This window comes from Paroedura picta, chromosome 1, assembly GCF_049243985.1.
Source record: "Paroedura picta isolate Pp20150507F chromosome 1, Ppicta_v3.0, whole genome shotgun sequence".
NCBI lineage: Eukaryota > Metazoa > Chordata > Lepidosauria > Squamata > Gekkonidae > Paroedura > Paroedura picta.
This window is the reverse complement of record NC_135369.1, coordinates 20,287,160-20,304,564: the sequence shown is the minus strand read 5'-3', so window position 1 is coordinate 20,304,564 and position 17,405 is coordinate 20,287,160. Positions and strand designations below refer to the sequence as shown.

At 48.3% G+C, this 17,405-nt stretch overlaps 1 protein-coding gene across 9 annotated transcripts in view; it reads right to left on the bottom strand.

Annotated features, from left to right (window-relative positions):
- MEF2D (myocyte enhancer factor 2D) overlaps positions 1 to 16,511 on the bottom strand; it is a 203,601-nt gene extending 187,090 nt beyond the window's left edge. For 7 of the 9 annotated variants that reach the window (XM_077325425.1, XM_077325442.1, XM_077325417.1 and 4 more), the window contains exon 1: positions 16,012 to 16,508. The gene's annotated coding sequence lies outside the window, so the exon portion shown is untranslated. Of the gene's footprint in view, positions 1 to 16,011 lie in introns of all 9 variants that reach the window. The other 2 variants (XM_077325471.1, XM_077325489.1) reach the window with 1 other exon arrangement.
- Positions 16,512 to 17,405: the final 894 nt, after the last annotated feature.

Below are 17,405 nucleotides of genomic sequence, written 5' to 3'. Positions count from 1 at the left end.
GACTTGTAGCTGAAGTGCCTTCACTGCCTTCTGCCATAATGTCAACTACCAATAAAATGTGATTCTTGGACGTGGGGAACTAACTGGAGACTTTGGGGGTGGAGCTAGGAGTGGGCGGGATTTGGGGAGTATACTGCTATGAAGTCCGCCCACCAAAGCAGCCATTTTCTCCTGGGGAACTGATCTCTGTCACCTAGAGAGGAGCTATAATTCCAGAGGATCCCCAGGTCCCACCTGGAGTCTACATCAAAAAAGGAAACCAGAATGCAGACTTCCTACTGTACACTTCCCTCTTTCGGTTTTTGCCCACCTGGGGTTTGACACCCCTAGTAAGAAGGAGCACCAGAAATTTCAAAAGTCCTCAAATTTCGGGTCTACACCGCTCATGCCAGCAAGCCTTCTTAGTGACAAATTTAGTAATATTTAGTAATATCACATCCCAGACAGACTCATAATTCCAAAGGGGAAGAAGTGCTAAAACGCAAACCCACAAAGGAACTGTTTGCACAAGACGGCAGCCTTGGCTAAATGGCAATTCATTATGGGATTCCAATCTACCGTGACTGCTTGCGGTCAAGTCATTTCCAGTGTCCCCTAGGTAAGAGGAGGGGATGGAGACTGGAAAATATTTTCAGGGAACACGTCCTTTCCCTTCAAGCTCTCTTCTCCGCTCATCGGAGGAAATCCAATTTTCCTCTTCCTGACATCACCCTAAAGCAGGAGTAACCGGTATAAGAAGAAAAGGACAAACAGCTCCCAGACATTTTCCAAGAAACTGGAAGGTGGGGCTTTGTTTCTTAACTCAAGGCCAGATCCTGAGTCAGGCTAGCTACACACACGCACACACATAAATGAGGAATGGCAGCAGAGAATATCATAACCTAGCCTTCAAGCCATGGAGGGATACAACTGATCATGAAATGCATAGAGGCAGAGCACAGAACTTAAGGCTCAAAGCTTCAACCCCACAATTTCAGCATTCAGCACTAGGACAGCCTTGGAGCGCATGATTCTTGGTAATTTTTTTCCCAATTATTAACCATCTCATGGCCCATGTAAGGGCAGAGAGTAGGGTTACCAACCTCCAGATATTGTTGGAAGGTCTCTTAAAATTGTAGCTGGTCTCCCGACTATGTTCAATAAAATTAGAGCCCAGTAGCACCTTTAAGACCAACAAAGATTTATTCAAGGCGTGAGCTTTCGAGTGCAAGCACTCTTCCTCAGACTAAGAACTCACCATCATGTCAGTGGGAATATAAAGCAAAAATAAATTCTGTTAAATTAGTAAACTGTGTCACACATCCAAATCCGACTATCTTAATCACAATTATTTACATTTATTCCACTTTTCATGGAGAAAATGGCTGCTCTGGAAGGGGGACGGCATGGCGTTATACCCTCCCAAGGTTTCTCCCCTCCCTTGAGCCCAGTCTCCAAGGTTCCACTCCAAAATCTCCAGGTATTTCCAAACATGGAGTCTGCAACCCTAACAAAGTCAGGATACACATTTTATATGTGAAATAAATACTTCCCAGAGCATAGGATTTTTTTGCTGCAACAATTTGGGTCTCCGTACAAGAATTCTCCTTTCACTTCTTCCAACCAGCTTCGGGATCTTTTCAAAATATTGTAAACCAGAAGGAGGTTTCTCACATTGGGAAGCTAATATTTTCTTTGCCCCTTTGTCCTTGTCTAAATGTGGATTGTAAGCTCTCTGAGGCTAAGATCCCAAAGAGCTTTCGACAGCTTTAACACAGGGCAGGAGAAAATCATGGAGAACTGATCTACTAATGGAAAGTTAAATGGAAACCTCCATGTTCAGGGGAAGCACACCTCTGAACGGCAGGTAGGAGACAAAACAACAGCCTATGTGACGTGCTTGAGGGTTGTATAAGGAGGTGTCGTGGTGGCTCTCCAAAACAGGATACTGATCCAGCAAGCCATGCTCAGTGGAACTTCGATGGACAGATGCAGTAAACATCCACTGGCCCTCCACTTCTAACCAACTGAGACCAACCCCGCCATCATGCCACAAAAAGGAGCTTTTGGGGGGCATCTGGCAGTCCCCCTTGGAAACAGGATGCTGGGCTAGAAGAGCCTTTGGGGTGATTCAGCACGGTTCTTCTTCTGTTGTTTTGGCTTGCACTCCCTCTGCACTCCAGATGCGGAAAGCACTCCATAACTATTATTTCAATTATTAATCATCTGAAGAAGACAGAATTGCTATTAGAATCTTAGAACTCCTCTCTTGTGAGCTCGCAGTGCCCCCTTTAATTCTGCGTTGCTTGATACTTTTTTTTTTTGGCTTGCGTGGCCTCACAAAGCACCCTTCTGGTCACGGAGCATTTCACAGCTTATAAAAAGGGGTTAAATTAATGATTAGGAGGTACTTTAATAAAATGGCCAAGCCATTGCTGAAAGGTCACTCATAACTACTGGTGTTCTTATAATAACTATCTATTCAGACTGAGGCTGAGCTACAAAACACCCTTTATTAACCCCCTTTCCGAGATAGTTATATAAGGCACACTTATAATAAAGGACTCGCTGGCACCCTTTTGCAGCTTCCTTAGCCTCAAAGATCCCCATCCTCAATGTAAACACAACAGAAAGGAGCAGCGTGACACTGACCTCAGGGGCTGATTTGTAAAGAGATCGGGCTGCCTTGAAAGAGACAACCGCAGGTCTTCGACTCACCAGAAAGCCTGGAGAACAAAGGGCTGCTTTTTGAGCCACATGCCCCAGTTTTGCTCAGATTCTGGATAGATCAGACCAGATTCCTGCATCCTATTTTCCTTTCCAAGCCCATTTCTGACCCTTGTAAATTTCAAAATACAAGACAACATAAAATGGCAGTTATAATAAGATGCAGCATAAAATTAGTAGAAAATTAGCCAATGAGCGAAGTCACAGCTCTGATGGATGCACAAATTATATTCTGATCTGACACACTTTGCTGTTTTCTGAGAGTGATTTGAATAGTTATGAAGAGCAGACCCAAGTATTCAGATGAAGTGCAAACACAGACCCTCCTGGAATAAGGGAACTAGAATGCAGCAAACTTCTGATAACAGAATTACTTTTAAGGCCTGCTATGAAGAGTTTATAGCTTGCTGCTGGGGGGTAAACGGTCATGACTGGGGAAGGCACTGGCAAACCACCCCGTATTGAGTCTGCCATGAAAACGCTAGAGGGCGTCACCCCAAGGGTCAGACATGACTCGGTGCTTGCACAGGGGATACCTTTACCTTTACGAAGAGTTTAAGACAGTGGTTCTCAACCTGGGGGTCAGGACCCCTTTGGGGGTCAAATGACCCTTTCACAGGGGTCGTGGCAGGGCAAGCAGCTTGGCCGGGGGGCGGGGGGACTCCACGCAACAGCCTTGCAGGGTAGATCGAGATAGAGTGTTTGCCTGTCTGGAGCAGCAAAAAAGAGCGAGATCGGCATGGTGGGACAAGAGGCAGAACAGAACTGAGAAACCCCAGGGGGGAAAAAAACAATTTATATTACAATCATGAACAAAGGATCTTCACACCATTGGTCAGTTTGGGTTTAATTTCTGTGAAAGAATACTTGCGTAATTTTATGGTTGGGGGTCACCACAACACAAGGAACTGTATTAAAGGGTTGCAGCATTAGGAAGGCTGAGGACCACTGGTTTAAGGACTTAGCTATCCACTACTGCCAAGCCCCAGCCACTGGTGAAGTACAGGGGGGTAGTACTGCCAATTTCAGGCCGGGAGACTCTTGGAGATTTGGAGGTAGAACCTGGGCCACAGAGTACACCCTCCAAGGCAGGCTTTCTCAACCAAGGTTCTGTGAAACCCTGGGGTTTCTTGATGGTTCTCGAAGGGTTTCCTGAATGGGTGGGAGTTAATTCTTTAATATTTTTTAATGTGTTGAACATTTATGGGGTGATATGACCATATAGGGTCATGTTGACCCACTTCTCTTTCCCAAAATGGCCAAGGATGGGCCTTGAGGGGGTGGGAAGGGGAGGGCCCCCAGGTGGGCATGTACCCAATTCTGCTTCCCAGCCTTATTCTGCAAGATCGCGCCACTTCTGGGGCTTCTCAAAGTTTGAAGAATGTTTCCAGGGGTTTCTCCATGGGAAAAAGGTTGACAAAGGCTGCTCCAAGGCATCTATTTTCTCCAGAGGAAATTATGTCTGTAGTCTGGAGAGGAGCTGAAATTTCAGGAGATTCTCCAGGCTGGCATCTCTGGGCCCAACAGTGCTGAATCTAGCTTCAGTGTCTCATCTGTAAAATGGGGATATTATTCATGACCTACCTCGCAGGGGGTGCTGGCAAACTGGATGACATAAGGTCTTTAAATCATTCTGAATGCTAGAAGCGTTATGTGATGACTAGAGTCATTAATTTTGAGTAGTTAAGTTGTAAATATGTTAATTTGGGCTATTAAAGCTCTTTGTGTTGAAATTCTGTGTTCCAGCTGAGAAACCCGACAGTCTTGCTAGACTTCCCTATGCCTTGTTCTAGTTTAAAAGCAAAGGCATAGTTAGTTTTTGGATTTTTTTTTTGGCTTAAGGATATACTTTTTAAAAAAAAACATTACTGCCTTCAAGTACTGACTGATAAAACTTAATTTATTCAGTTGCAACACATTAAAAGGTAGGCCGTCCAGTGTGTGCCACCTTAGGGGTCATAGACATACTTTGAAACTCACATGCCCTTGAGACAAGATATATGGTTCTTCCTTCCATCCTCCAGAGACTTCTAGAAGGGACTGAAACCTAAAACGTTGTTAGCCAGTACATTCAGGACGGGCAAAAGAAAGTAACTTTTCCATACAACATGTCATTATCTTATGGAATTCACTGCCACGTGATATGGCTAACAGACAAGATGGCTTTTTAAAGGATTAGAGTCAGCAATTCACCAAAGCCTAAATGCCCCAGAGAATATGGTACAATGGTACATTTTTATCTCACCCTTCCACCGAGTTCAGGGCCGTGGATTCCCATTTTCCTTTTTACCCTCAAAACAACCCTGCCAGTTAGGGCCAAGCTGAGAGAGAATGCCTGGCTCAAGGTCACCCTCTGAGAATTATGACTGAGCACAGAATTTGAAGAAGAAGAAAAGTTGGTTTTTATATGCCGCTTTTCTCTACCCAAAGGAGTTTCAAAGTGGCTGACATTCGCCTTCCCTTTCCTCTCCCCACAACAGACACCTTGTTAGGTGGGTGAGGCTGAGAGAGCCCTGATATCACTTCTCAGTCAGAACAGCTTTATCAGTGCTGTGGTGAGCCCAAGGTCACCCAGCTGGCTGCATGTGGGGGAGCGCAGAATCGAACCTGGCATGCCAGATTAGAAGTCCTCACGCCTAACCACTACACCAAGCTGGCTTCCTTCACTCCTCTTCCAAATACAACACTCACCTTGTCTCTGTCTCTTCTCTATACTATAAGTAAGCAAATGGCAAACTCAAAACAGTGGGTTTTCCATAGATCCGCTACAAAGGTGACAGGAAACTGGGACAGTTCTGTGAAATTGATATGTATAGTATAGGGCAAAGATTCTCAACCAGGAGTCCCTAAAGGCTAGGGGCTCCCCAGTCTTTCCCCTATATCAGGGGTAGCCAAAATGTGGCTCTCCAGATATCCATGGACTCCAATTCCCATGAGCCCCTGTCGGCAAGGGCTCCTAGGAATTGCAGTTCACGGGTATCTGGAGAGCTACAGTTTGGCCACCCCTGCCCTCGATCTTGCCTTCATGGACTTGGCCACACTTCTGGCCTGATTCTGGGGCTCCTCAAAGCCTGAATAAGATTTTCAGGGGCTCCTCCATGGTCAAAAGGTTGATAAAGCTGGTTGAGGAGAACTTTGCTGGGGAGCTGGAAGGAGCGATGATTTCAACCAACCTTCTGTGTGTTTCAGACCACTTGACAACAGCAGAACAGACTTCTCACCATTTGGGGCCCCAAATCCCTATCCAGCAAGGCTCAACCAAACTACCCCATTTGAAGAGGCAGAAAAAAATGTACTCTCCCAAGCATGAAACTTAGGCCCAATCAGGCTTCAAATCCATGTTCCCACACACAAGGGCGACCTTTGGCCGATAATCATGATTCAGCCTGATCTACCCCAAGTGGTGGCTGTGAAGTTAAAATAAGGAGACGGGGAGAAACACAGAGGCCACACACACAAACAAATAGTAAAATAAGTTCTAGCCTCTTTCTCCTTACAGAGAACTCTAATATTACATCTGAAAGGCATGCCTGCTGTTGGGTTAACCTCCAAACACACATATACACTATTAATATAGGCTGTTTTACAAAGGCAATCACATGCAGCCTGTTTGCACGCCCTCTGGAGTATCTAGTTCAGGGGTAGTGAAACTGTGGCCCTCCAGATATCCATGGACTACAATTCCCATGAGCCCCTGCCAGTGGTTGCTGGCAGGGGCTCATGGGAATTGTAGTCCATGGACATCTGGAGGGCCGCAGTTTCACTACCCCTGATCTAGTTGGTCATGGTACAGAACAGGATGCTGGACTGTATGCTCCTTTGCTCTGATCTGATCTAGCAGGGCTTTTCTTATGCTAGCGCAGCCTTTCTCAACTTTTTTTTTTACTGTTGAGAAACCCCTGAACCATTTTTCAGGTTACGAGAAACCCAGGAAGTGACATGATGGTGCAGAATATGGTTGGGAAGCAGAGCTGTGGACACGCCCACCCAGGGTCCCTCCCCTTCCCAACCCCCTCCAGGCCCATCACCAGCCATTTGGGCGGTCAACATGACCAAATATGGTCATGTCACTCGATAAATGTTTCAGAAATTTAAAAAATATATAGAAAATTAATTAACTGCTACTAATTCAGGAAACCTTTCCAGGGCTGTCAAGAAACCCCTCTGCTAGACTAGGATCAGAAAGGCCCTAGCGCAAATCCACATCGATCCGTGACATTCACTGGGCATCCACAAGCAAGTCATTTTTTATGAGCCTAATCTACCTCACAGGGTGGTTGTGCAGATAAAATAGGGGGAGATACACTGCCCTAAACTACTTAGAAAGGGACAGGGTTCTAAAAGATTTCTAAAAACGTACTTAAGCATAAGCACACTTTAATCAAGATTTGGTACAGCGCCTTAACCAGGTCAGATGTAATAATACCCCTCAGGTTTGTGTGGAAAAAAAAATAAATTAAAAGACTACACTCTGTACAGAAAACAGGATTAAAAAGAACAAATCACAATTTGCCAGTTCTTCCAAGGTACACTATGGTCTGCCTGTAGGGTTGCCAGCTCCAGGTTGTGAAATACCTGGAGATTTTGGGGGATGTTGCTTGAGAATGGCCGAGTTGGGAGCACAATGTCACAGAGTCCAATTTCCAAAGGGGTCATTTTCTCCAGCTGAACTGATCTCTGTAATCAGTTGCAATTCTAAGAGATTACAACCTGGAGGTCGCCAGCCCTATTTGCTTCGGATGTGAAACGCTTTTATTCTGGAGAAGATGCTCAAGAACTTTTAAGGCTTGCCCCACTTATAATTACCTATGAACCCAACCACTGTCTCTCAATCTGTCTAACAGGGCTAATCTGAGAGTAATCCAAATACATTAACCTGAGTTTCCTGAAAGACAGACAAGCAAACCATGGCAGGCCACTGAGGTTATCGCCTGCTAGATGCCTGCTAGATCTGGCCGACGATGAGCCCCCAAACGGCTTCATTTATTTTGTTCATTCCCAGCGGAGCCCCCAGCTGGGACATTTGCTCCGGCATTTCACCAACCACATCTTACTGCAGCCTGCCTGGGGCACCAGCATCCAAACAGGAATTCTGCTCTGGCAGCACCAGGAAGCGAAGACTCAAAAAACGCTCGATAAAAGTGGTTGGATGGATGTCTTCACGACTACACTGCCCATTGTGCCAAAGCGAGAGAGCCTCTACGGATATTTTACAACTAATTCTTTGATGCCAACAATAAAACAGCGGGGAAAGGAAACAGGAAGAGCAGCGAAAGCCAGCAAAAGGAAGTCAAAGCCCAGGGCTCAGGTTAGAGAGAGACAGAGGCAGGCCGGCCGTCTAATCTCGTCAGTGGAAGGAAGGATCCAGTTAAAAAGGTGACAGCAGATTTCACGCCCAAGACAAAAAAAATTTACAGCAACAGACATCCCAGCAGGAAACCCAAACACTCCAGATTTAGAGCTGTACCAAGTTTATATTTTAAAAACCACGTTTGCTGCTAAAGCATCCCTTGTATAAACAAGAATCGCACTCGCTCGGGAACAGAGGAGCCAGCCAAAACTGGCTTACCTGCCTTAAGGATAAATGAATCGCTCGTTTGTCAGAGCGAGAGTAGGAACAAAGCGTTTTCAGACTCTGTTTATATTCCTTCACCCAGGATTTGGCCAATAGGGAATAACAGGACTCAGAAGGGGGGAGGCCCAAATTCAAATTTCTCTCCTCGCATCCTTGGCAGGTCACTGACCAAATTTAGATGCCACATTGAAGCTATGCACTTTGAGCATATGAAGCCACCTCAAGCCGCTGTGTGGGACAAGGTGCTGGACTAGATGGACCACTGGTCTGATCCAACAAGACCCTCCTTATATTCTCCCCAAGAAGCTGTAGCTCAGTGGTAGGGTGCCAGCGTAACATGCAGAAGGTCCTGGGTTCAAACCCCAGCATCTCCAATTCAAAGGCATCAGGCAATTTGAAGGAGCTCTGTTTGAGAACCCAGACCAGGGGTAGTCAAATTGCAGCCCTCCAGATGTCCATGGACTACAATTCCCATGAGCCCCTGCCAGCAAATGCTGGCAGGGGCTCATGGGAATTGCGGTCCATGGACATTTGGAGGGTCACAGTTTGACTACCCCTGACCCAGCTCCAAGGTGCTGTTCATGTGTCCCTAAGTTGTGTACTGTTTGCTGACACCGACTGCCAAATGCTTCCCCTCAAGGTCTCAGACAGAAGAGCAGGACAGTCCTCAGCTCCTTGAGATGCGTCAATTGGAGGCATCCAGGACTGAGCCTGAGATTTTCTGTATGCAAGTCCTGCGTTCCATCAGGGAGGCATCTCCTTCTGGAGTTTCTTGAGTCTCCAAAACATGTCCCCCCTAACACAAGCTTTCTCAACTAGGGTTTCATGAAACCCTATATATCAACAAGGGAGAAGGAGGGGCCCAGTGGGGGTGTCCACAGCTCTGCTTCCCGGCCATATTCCACACGATCACTCCGCTTCTGGGGTTTCTCGAAACCTGGATGTTTCAGGGGGTACTCAGTGGTTTGAGAAAGGCTGCCCTAACACAAATAGTATTGCTTTAATAATTGATCTTTTCCCTGAGGAGGCCTGGAATTTTTATTCCTAGGAAAAGGGGAACAGAGGCCTAGTACAGCGTAGTGGTTGGAGTGTCAGATGAGGATCTGAGAGATGCAGGTTTGATTCCCCCCCCGCTATGCCGTGGAAGCTTGCTGGGTGATCTCGGGACAGGCATACACTCTCAGCTCCAACTACCTCTCAAGGAAGAAGTTCCTGACAGTCAGAGCGGTTTCTCAGTGGACTTCCTCGGGAGGTGGTGGGTTCTCCATCTTTGGAAAATTTTAAACAGAGGCTGGATAGCCATCTGATGGAGAGGGTGATTATGTGAAGGCAAAGGGGTGGCTTGTTAGAGTGGATGAGTGAGAGGGTTGTGAGTGCAGAGGGTTGGACTAGATGACCCATGAGGTACCTTCCAACTCTATTATTCTAAGAATAAAACAGAGGATAATGCAAACTGATTTGGCCTCCCCACTGGGGAGACTTTACTTATATAAGTAAAGTAAATAACAAAAATTCAGTACCTTCCCTTGTATCCATAACCAGAAATTAGAATTCCCAGGATCTGATGAGAAAAAACCATGATTGTTAAACTAATCTAGAATCATAGAGTTGGAAGGGGCCATACAGGCCATCTAGTCCAATCCCCTGCTCAACGCAGGATCAGCCCTAAGCATCCTAAAGCATCCAAGAAAAGTGTGTATCCAGCCTTTTCTTGAAGACTGCCAGTGAGGGGGAGATCAGGTGCGTTTCGAGAACAGCTCAAATTTAACTGAGGCAGTTTAAGCCAAGAGTGACCCAAAGGAATCCAGCAGGCTTCCATAGCAATGTGGGGATTTGAACCTGGGTCTCCCAGAGCATAGCTTGACACACTGTCTGCCAGGTCTCATGGCCTGGTTCAAGCCTCACCTCAACCACAAACTCACCATGGGGCCTTAAGGCGGGCTCTCTCTGCTACACGGGGATAATACTGGCCTACCTTACAAGGCTGTCATGCGGAATCATTGTACATAATGTACATGAAGTGTTTTGAACACTGGAAGTTGAAAATGAAAGCCAAGGAGCATTTCCAGAACACCGAACGAAAACAAATGGGAAGGGAACTGTACAACATGTCAAACTACTCAGCAATTAACTGCACAATTAAATGCATTTAAGATGCTTTGAGGCGTCACTCACTCAGGTTGGATTTCCATCGGCAGGAGAACAAGGCAGAGAAGTCTGCAGGCAAGTTTGAATGGGCTGCGTTCCCTCAGCCTCGCACTGGAAGACATCCTTGAGGTTTTTTACTCCCTGTCTGTGTAAATGCCAGTGTGGTATAGTAGTCAGAGGGTTGGGCCAGGATCTGGGAAAGGCAGGTTCGAACCCCCAGGCTGCCAGGGAAGCTCTCTGGGCAACCTCTGGCCTGTCACACACTCTCGGCCTAACCTACCTCACAGGGAGGTTGTTATGAGGATAAAAGGGAGAAGGAGAAGCTATGTCAGCCACTTATGGCAGGGGGGAGGGATGGTCTCTCCCTGGTGCAAAGGACTGTTCTTCAAGCCATGCACTCAGAGATGTGATCTCTCCCATTGTTCCACTACCTCATTCCGTAAACAGGTATAAAATATCCCTTCCTCAAGAATCAACATGGTACTCCCCTCCCACCGAGCTGGAGACCCAAGTTTGGGTATAGGCACAACTTTTCAGCCCTGGCAGAACACTGGCTAAAGAGATCAGAGCCCAGCAGGATCTTAAAATGTTCTGCTGGGCTTGCAAGGCAGAGCTGTTCTGCCACACCGACAGCTGAGGCCGAGGACTACCGCTACATTTGCTGGCCTCCCCACACAAACTCACGCACCGCCTACCATAGAAAATGTTTCAGATAGAGCAGGCACCATATATTTTATAAATCATTTTATAAATTTATTTTATAAATTTATTTGATAAATTATTAGTACGGCTCTAGATTTGCTGGAATTTTATCTTTTGATATTATTCTATGTACATGTGCATTTCAAGCCCCGTGAGCCGCCCCGAGTCCTAGAGAAGGGCAGCATTTAAATGAAATAATTAAATTAAATAAACACAAGCACCCTATTGACCCTATTGTAGGCCGGGGGGAGCCTACGGCAGGACAGAAGCACACCCCTTCCTCTGGCCACGGGGCGCAAAATGTACGTCTGTTGGTTAAGATGCTTCCACAGATCTGTAATTTTGGCTCACCACAAGAACTAGTCCAATCTCGTTAGATCTCGGAAATTAAGCAGGGCCAGCCCTGGCTAGTATTTGGATGGGAGACCGGAGTTGTGATGTGGAGGCAGGCAAGGGCAAACCACCTCTGAGCATCTCTCGCCTTGAAAACATCACAGGTTTGCCATAAGTCAGCAGTGACTTGGCAACACTTTCCTTCACCACAGTTTGAGAAGCGGACTTCGAAATGGCGAAGAGACTTCCAGGCCTCCTGGGAAAGTGAAATATGATACACACAGGGTGCCAAACAACTTGACTTGACTGCAAAACAAATCTGTAAGCGGCACATTTGACCACCGGACAGTCCAAACGCAGGGCAGAAGCCTTCGCTCATAAGACGGGGCAACACAAAACGAGGGTCTGCACGGTGGCCTGCAAGAACTCAGTTGTACATTTCGGCCCCTGAAGAGAGTGTCGCTTTGGGGTAAAGGCCTCAGCAGCAACCAAGAATGTGCATCTAAGCAGAAAGCATGCTCAGGTTACTGCTGCACTTAAATACAGGCAGAAACGTGTTACTCTATGTCACTCTAAGCTTTTCTCACAAAGAAACGCACGGCAGCCTTGGGGACTGCTTCCCCTTTCACGCACCTGAATCTGTTTCGGTTTGGCCAAAAGCACCTTCAGTTACAGCCAGGAACATGAACGTTAAGTGTGGGCAGACGGCAAGCTCCGGTTACTGTTGGGGAGGGTATACCGTACGTGCCCAGGAACACAGCAATTGTTCGGAGACAAAACAGATAATAAGAATCGAAGGAGGACGGGACACCAGAGAGGAACGACAGCTGAACGAGTAACAATTTGTGTGCATTTGTGTGTGCAAGAGAGCCCCAAACGCCCAAGGGAAATGAGTACAGACAGACAACACGGAAACAGTTTGAAAACAAAAACATGCCGACAACAACAGACCAACGGGGGAGCGTGTGAGTGTGTATCTGTATTTGCGCAAGCACATGACTGAGACAGCAGACGGAAAAGGGGGGGCAGGCCAAACCACGCATAAGGGAAACAGAGCGTGTGTGCGCACAACTGTAGACATATTGGCTACAAGGCAGGCCCTGGTTGTCGTTGTTCAGCCCCCAAGACAATCACTCAAGCCTTTTCAAAGCCCGGCCTCAGCCATCACGGTAAACCCCGTTGCTGCAACAAGCAACGCTCAAAATATTATTTGGCTCCCTGCTGTCACCCACAACGGAGCCAGCATCCATCAGGGCAAGCCGACTGTGGTTTTTTTTAAATTTCAAACCCTTCCAAAAAGCCCTCCTCGAAGCAAAAACACCCCAGTGCATGAGGGAAAAAAACAACAACTTGACCCCCCCCCCCAGGAAGAGATCTTTCTCAGAACTGTCCTCTTCTATCCCCCTCCTGTCGGCAGTCCTCTAGGGCTTGGCGCCTGTTTCCAGCTTCTGGCAAAGGGCAGAATGATCGCTGTCATCCACCCACAATCCCCCACGACCACCTTCTCTCTCACTAGGGAAGGAACAAACAACCAGAGCCGTCTATCTCCACGATAGGCATAGAGACAGGATGGCCCCACTCCAGAATCTCCGTTTATCAAGACAAACACACACAGAGACACTCCGTTGCCAACCAAATATTGTCATCTCAGTTGTTCACGGCCCCATCCGGACTGTATAAACCACATGCCCCAAAGCAGGCACCTCTGTAAATATTGCTTACACACAGATGACATTTTGTTAGTCGTTTTTTACGTGCCTCGAACCAAATCAGGAGCTCTTTCAGCTATCAGAATAGATGTGGGGGGTGGGTTTCAGTGGGGGACAATGGCAGCTTCCTGGGCATGATGGTCAGAGAGCCTCAAAAGGCCAAGCGGGTGGGCTACCACGAGAAATAAAAATAAAAACCACCACCAAAGTAACACCAAACTTTTGCAAAACCAACAAATAGCAATGGAAGAACCTGCAAACCGTCAGGGTCACACTGAACTCTTCATTCTGGCCACTGAAGAACTCTGACAAAAACAGATGTTTGCACAGTTGCACAACCAGAGAAACAAGAGAGAGAGATGAAAGGGACCAATTCAGAGCGGCAGACTAAGCCAAGTGATGCACAATTGCTTCAGAGATCAGCCTGCCAGCCAATAGTTTTATTGCTTAGAAGCCAAGGCTCTGTGTGCAGCTTTGGAATGGCTTCAGCGTTCAAATTATAATCATTTGCATAGGTTTCCCTCCCCCCTCCCAAGTGCTCACAACTCTTATTTGTGTCATTACTGCAACAGCCCTGTAAAGTACACCAATATTAAGTTTTCTGGATCTAAGTAAGGACCCGTGCAGAAGATAATCTGGTTTACCAATGACGGCGAGCCAGATGTCACTGCAAAGTTCACAGACATGGCCTGGATCTGCTACATACACTAAAAAGGCAAGAGCCACTTCCTCCAGCTCCCCATTCCTGAAATCAAAGGGTACACTGCCTTGAATTATGGAGGCTCCATTCGGCTGGTCATAAACAATAAATGAAAGAACAGAAAAATTAGGCCAGATGGCAGGGGATTCTGACCCGACAACAGATATCTCGTCAGCCGACAAAATGAGATTTCAGCTGGAGGCTTCCGGGCTCCCACGACATTACATAAGCTAAAATGTTTGGGTCTTTTAATGTTTTGAAGCTAAGGGCCTCAAGAAAGAGCGACAAGCTATCGGCACATACGCATGCCTCAGTTGCTACGTACAGCCCAGGCGGGTCTGTATTTCCTCTGCAGCTGTGCTCCGAAAGCAAGACCTTCGGCCCGCTTGGCTAACAGCCTGACCCATTCTGACAGCTCAACGGGACCATCCGCACGCAGGCTTACCCCATGCACTATGTGGAAATGGCTGTTTGGGGGCCAGCCATCAGAAGCCCTGTGCTCCCTCTGTCTCTCTAACTGCTCCTTCCCCTGGTCTCCAAAAGCAAACAGGTTGCCAGGGTCATCTCCCTTGTCGCCTCCCAAACACCCACAAAACTGACAGGCGGCATCCTTCTTGGGATTCGGCAGGAGCAGAACGCCCAGGGGGGGATGCAAGATTCTGGATTCACCCGTTGCCCGCTGGCCAACCTTAGGCCTCCATGGTCCGTCTTGCCCTGTGGGAACAGCCATGCCCTCCAAGGTCAAGAGCCAGAGAACACTTGCCCTGCTCCTAAAAGCACGGCCGGACACTATAAGGAAACAGTAACTGGCTTTTTGCACACAGGGTCCTCTTTCTGACCATTCCCCCCCCCCAAACACACACATCTGGGCTGTTCCTGCCAACGACTTCTCCCAGATGGACCCCAAGTTTTCCACTGCCTTCCCCGTCCATTTTGCACTGGTTTCCCAGACTAGCCCAAGTGCCTAACTCCCACCCACCCACCCACTTAGGTCCCGGCTGTCCTCTTTCCCATGCCCTCCCCAGCTTTTCCCAGCCCCTCTTCTTCTCTTGCTGCTCAAGACAGGTCCATAAATCATGTTGTGTGTTTGTCTGTCTGTCTGTCTGTCTGTCTTCCTTCCCCTACAAATACAGCTATGAAATCCCAGAACCCTCCCCCCCCCCCCCAGTTCCCATCCATTCCCTCTGTGGAACTGTTCTTCTAAAGACATTGCTCCTTCCCTCCCTTCCTTCTGCTCCCCTGGGATCGCCCAGAAGCCTTCCTGAGATTCCTCAAGACACATCCCAGGAAAAACTCTGAGGCTGCCCCCCGCCCAGCTATTCGGCCTCCCCCCCTCACTCCTCTGAAGTTCTTTTCCCATCTAAAGGTGCCACTGGACTTTTGTTGGTTCTCATCTCAGACTCCCTAAAATGAAGCCTCCCCCTTTACATTAAGCATCCTAAAATGAAGCTCTCCCTGCCCCCCAAAATCAACAATCCCAAACCTGCAGGCTGCCCCCTACCCAAGGCTTGGCACCCTTTAATTCCAGACACCCCTTTCCGGGACACGTTTCTCACCCTGCCCTTTCTCCACGGACACGCGTGTCTCTCCAGTGTACCATTTTCCCCCCTCTCAATACCCCCCTCCCTTCCCCAAAACGGAAAGCTGTTTTGATCCCTTTGGGAACTGCTCCTTGGCTCTCTCCTGCGCCTGGGCTCTTTCCGAGCAGTGACACCCCCAATCCACCCCCCCCCAAAAAAAGAAAAGAGCCCCTTTTGCTCTGTCTGCCTCTCTTAGAGCCACCCCCCCCCCTTTCCCTGCACCATTTTGGCGAGTAGTTTTGTTTTGGAAAAAGCCAAACAAACCATGACAAGCGGCACTCGGGGAGCCCTTGGCGCTTCGCACCTTCCTGCGCTCCAATCTCTCGCCCCCCCCCCAAAAAAAAGAACACACACACCAGGAAAACAAAATCCTGCTGCGTCCGATCTCCCCCTCCCCTCCAAGAAAGAGCTTGCTGGGGCTCCTCTGGCTTTCTTGCTCCCCCCCCCAAAAAAAAAACACACACACAGAGAGAGAAGAGGGGGCCCCGACCAGCCACAGCGCCCGGAAACTGACAGCCCCCCCCCCCCCACGCGAGAAGCCATGTAAGTTTCACTCACCTCTTGTTTTTATTTGCCTCTTCCCTTCCTCGCCGGGCTCCCCCCTCCCTTCCAAGCAGCCGAGCTCCGAGCAAAGGATGGCGAAGGCAGGAGGGGTTTGGGCAAGAGCTATTTAATGGGCCTCTTTACAAAAATAATAATAATAAAAATAAAAATAATAACCCCCCAAAATAATATTAGAGGGGGGGAAAGCGTTTCCCAAAAAAATGCAATCAAGGTGCAATCTCAGCCTCTCTCAGCTAAAGTTCTTCCCCCTGGGTCACTGACTGTTGCGATCCTATTGGGCTGTTTTATTTTAATTTCTTCCTTTTCTCCTCCTCCCTCCTTCCCTCCTTCCCTCCCTTCTCTCCCTCCCTCCCTCCTTGGCGACAGTCTTTAAAAAAATATTATAATAATAATAATAATAACTAGAGAGGGGAGGCAGGCAACTCTATTGCACAACCCGGAGGAAAAGCTACAACGTTACCCGAGCGCAACCCAGCTATTGGGAAGTGGGGGAGGGGGCAGAGGAAGCGAGCAGATGGTACCCGGGGGCCAATCGCGAGGCCCGTGCAAAAGTGGGCGGGGCCAGTGGGGCCAAAAAAATAAAAGCCGCATCCACCTCTTCTCCTCCCCCCCCCATGCAAGCTAGGTTGCAGCGCGCCCTGCTCTATATCCTTCCGCCTGGAAGAGCTGGGATCAGCGAGCAGCGGCGGCGGCGTTTAAAGAGACACGCACCGAGGAGGGCCCTCTTGGCTTCTGCGAAGACTTCCCAGCCCGAGGGGTGCCTTGGGGGGTACAGGGGCGAGGGCAGTGGCGGCCGTCGGGTCCCTGATCCTGGTCGTTCCCGGTCGTGGCCGAACGTTGTGCTGGGAGCCGCCAAAGACGCATTCGAAACGGGGCTGAATGAATCCAGAGGAGGCTGCCTGCTGCATCCCTGGATGAATGCCTGCATTGGTCTGGCCGCTTTCCGGGAAGCCTGGAGCGGGGTCGTTCTGTGGGTCGCTGTGCTAGGTGTGAAAATTGCCAGATCTGGGTTGGGACATTCTGGGGGAGTGGAAGAGGGGGCGTGTAGCCAAGGTTGGGAAACTCCTGGAGATTTGGGAATGGAGCCTGGGGGAGGTCAAGGAGCACAGTGAGGTACAGTGCCATAAAGCCTACCCTCCGATTATCTGTTTTCTCCAGGGGAAGGGATCTCTGTAGTCTGGAGAGGTGTGATTCCAGGGGATTCCCCAGGTCCTACAATTGATCTCCCAGCATTAGAGGTCAGTTCACCTGGAGAAAATGGCTGCTTCGGAAGGCAGGCTTAATGGCATTTAAGTCCTGTGCCTTCCCTGACACTGACCTTCCCAGTTTCAATCTCCCAAATTGCCCAAACAAAAGCCTGCAAACTTGGGGAGATCTCCAGTGACCAC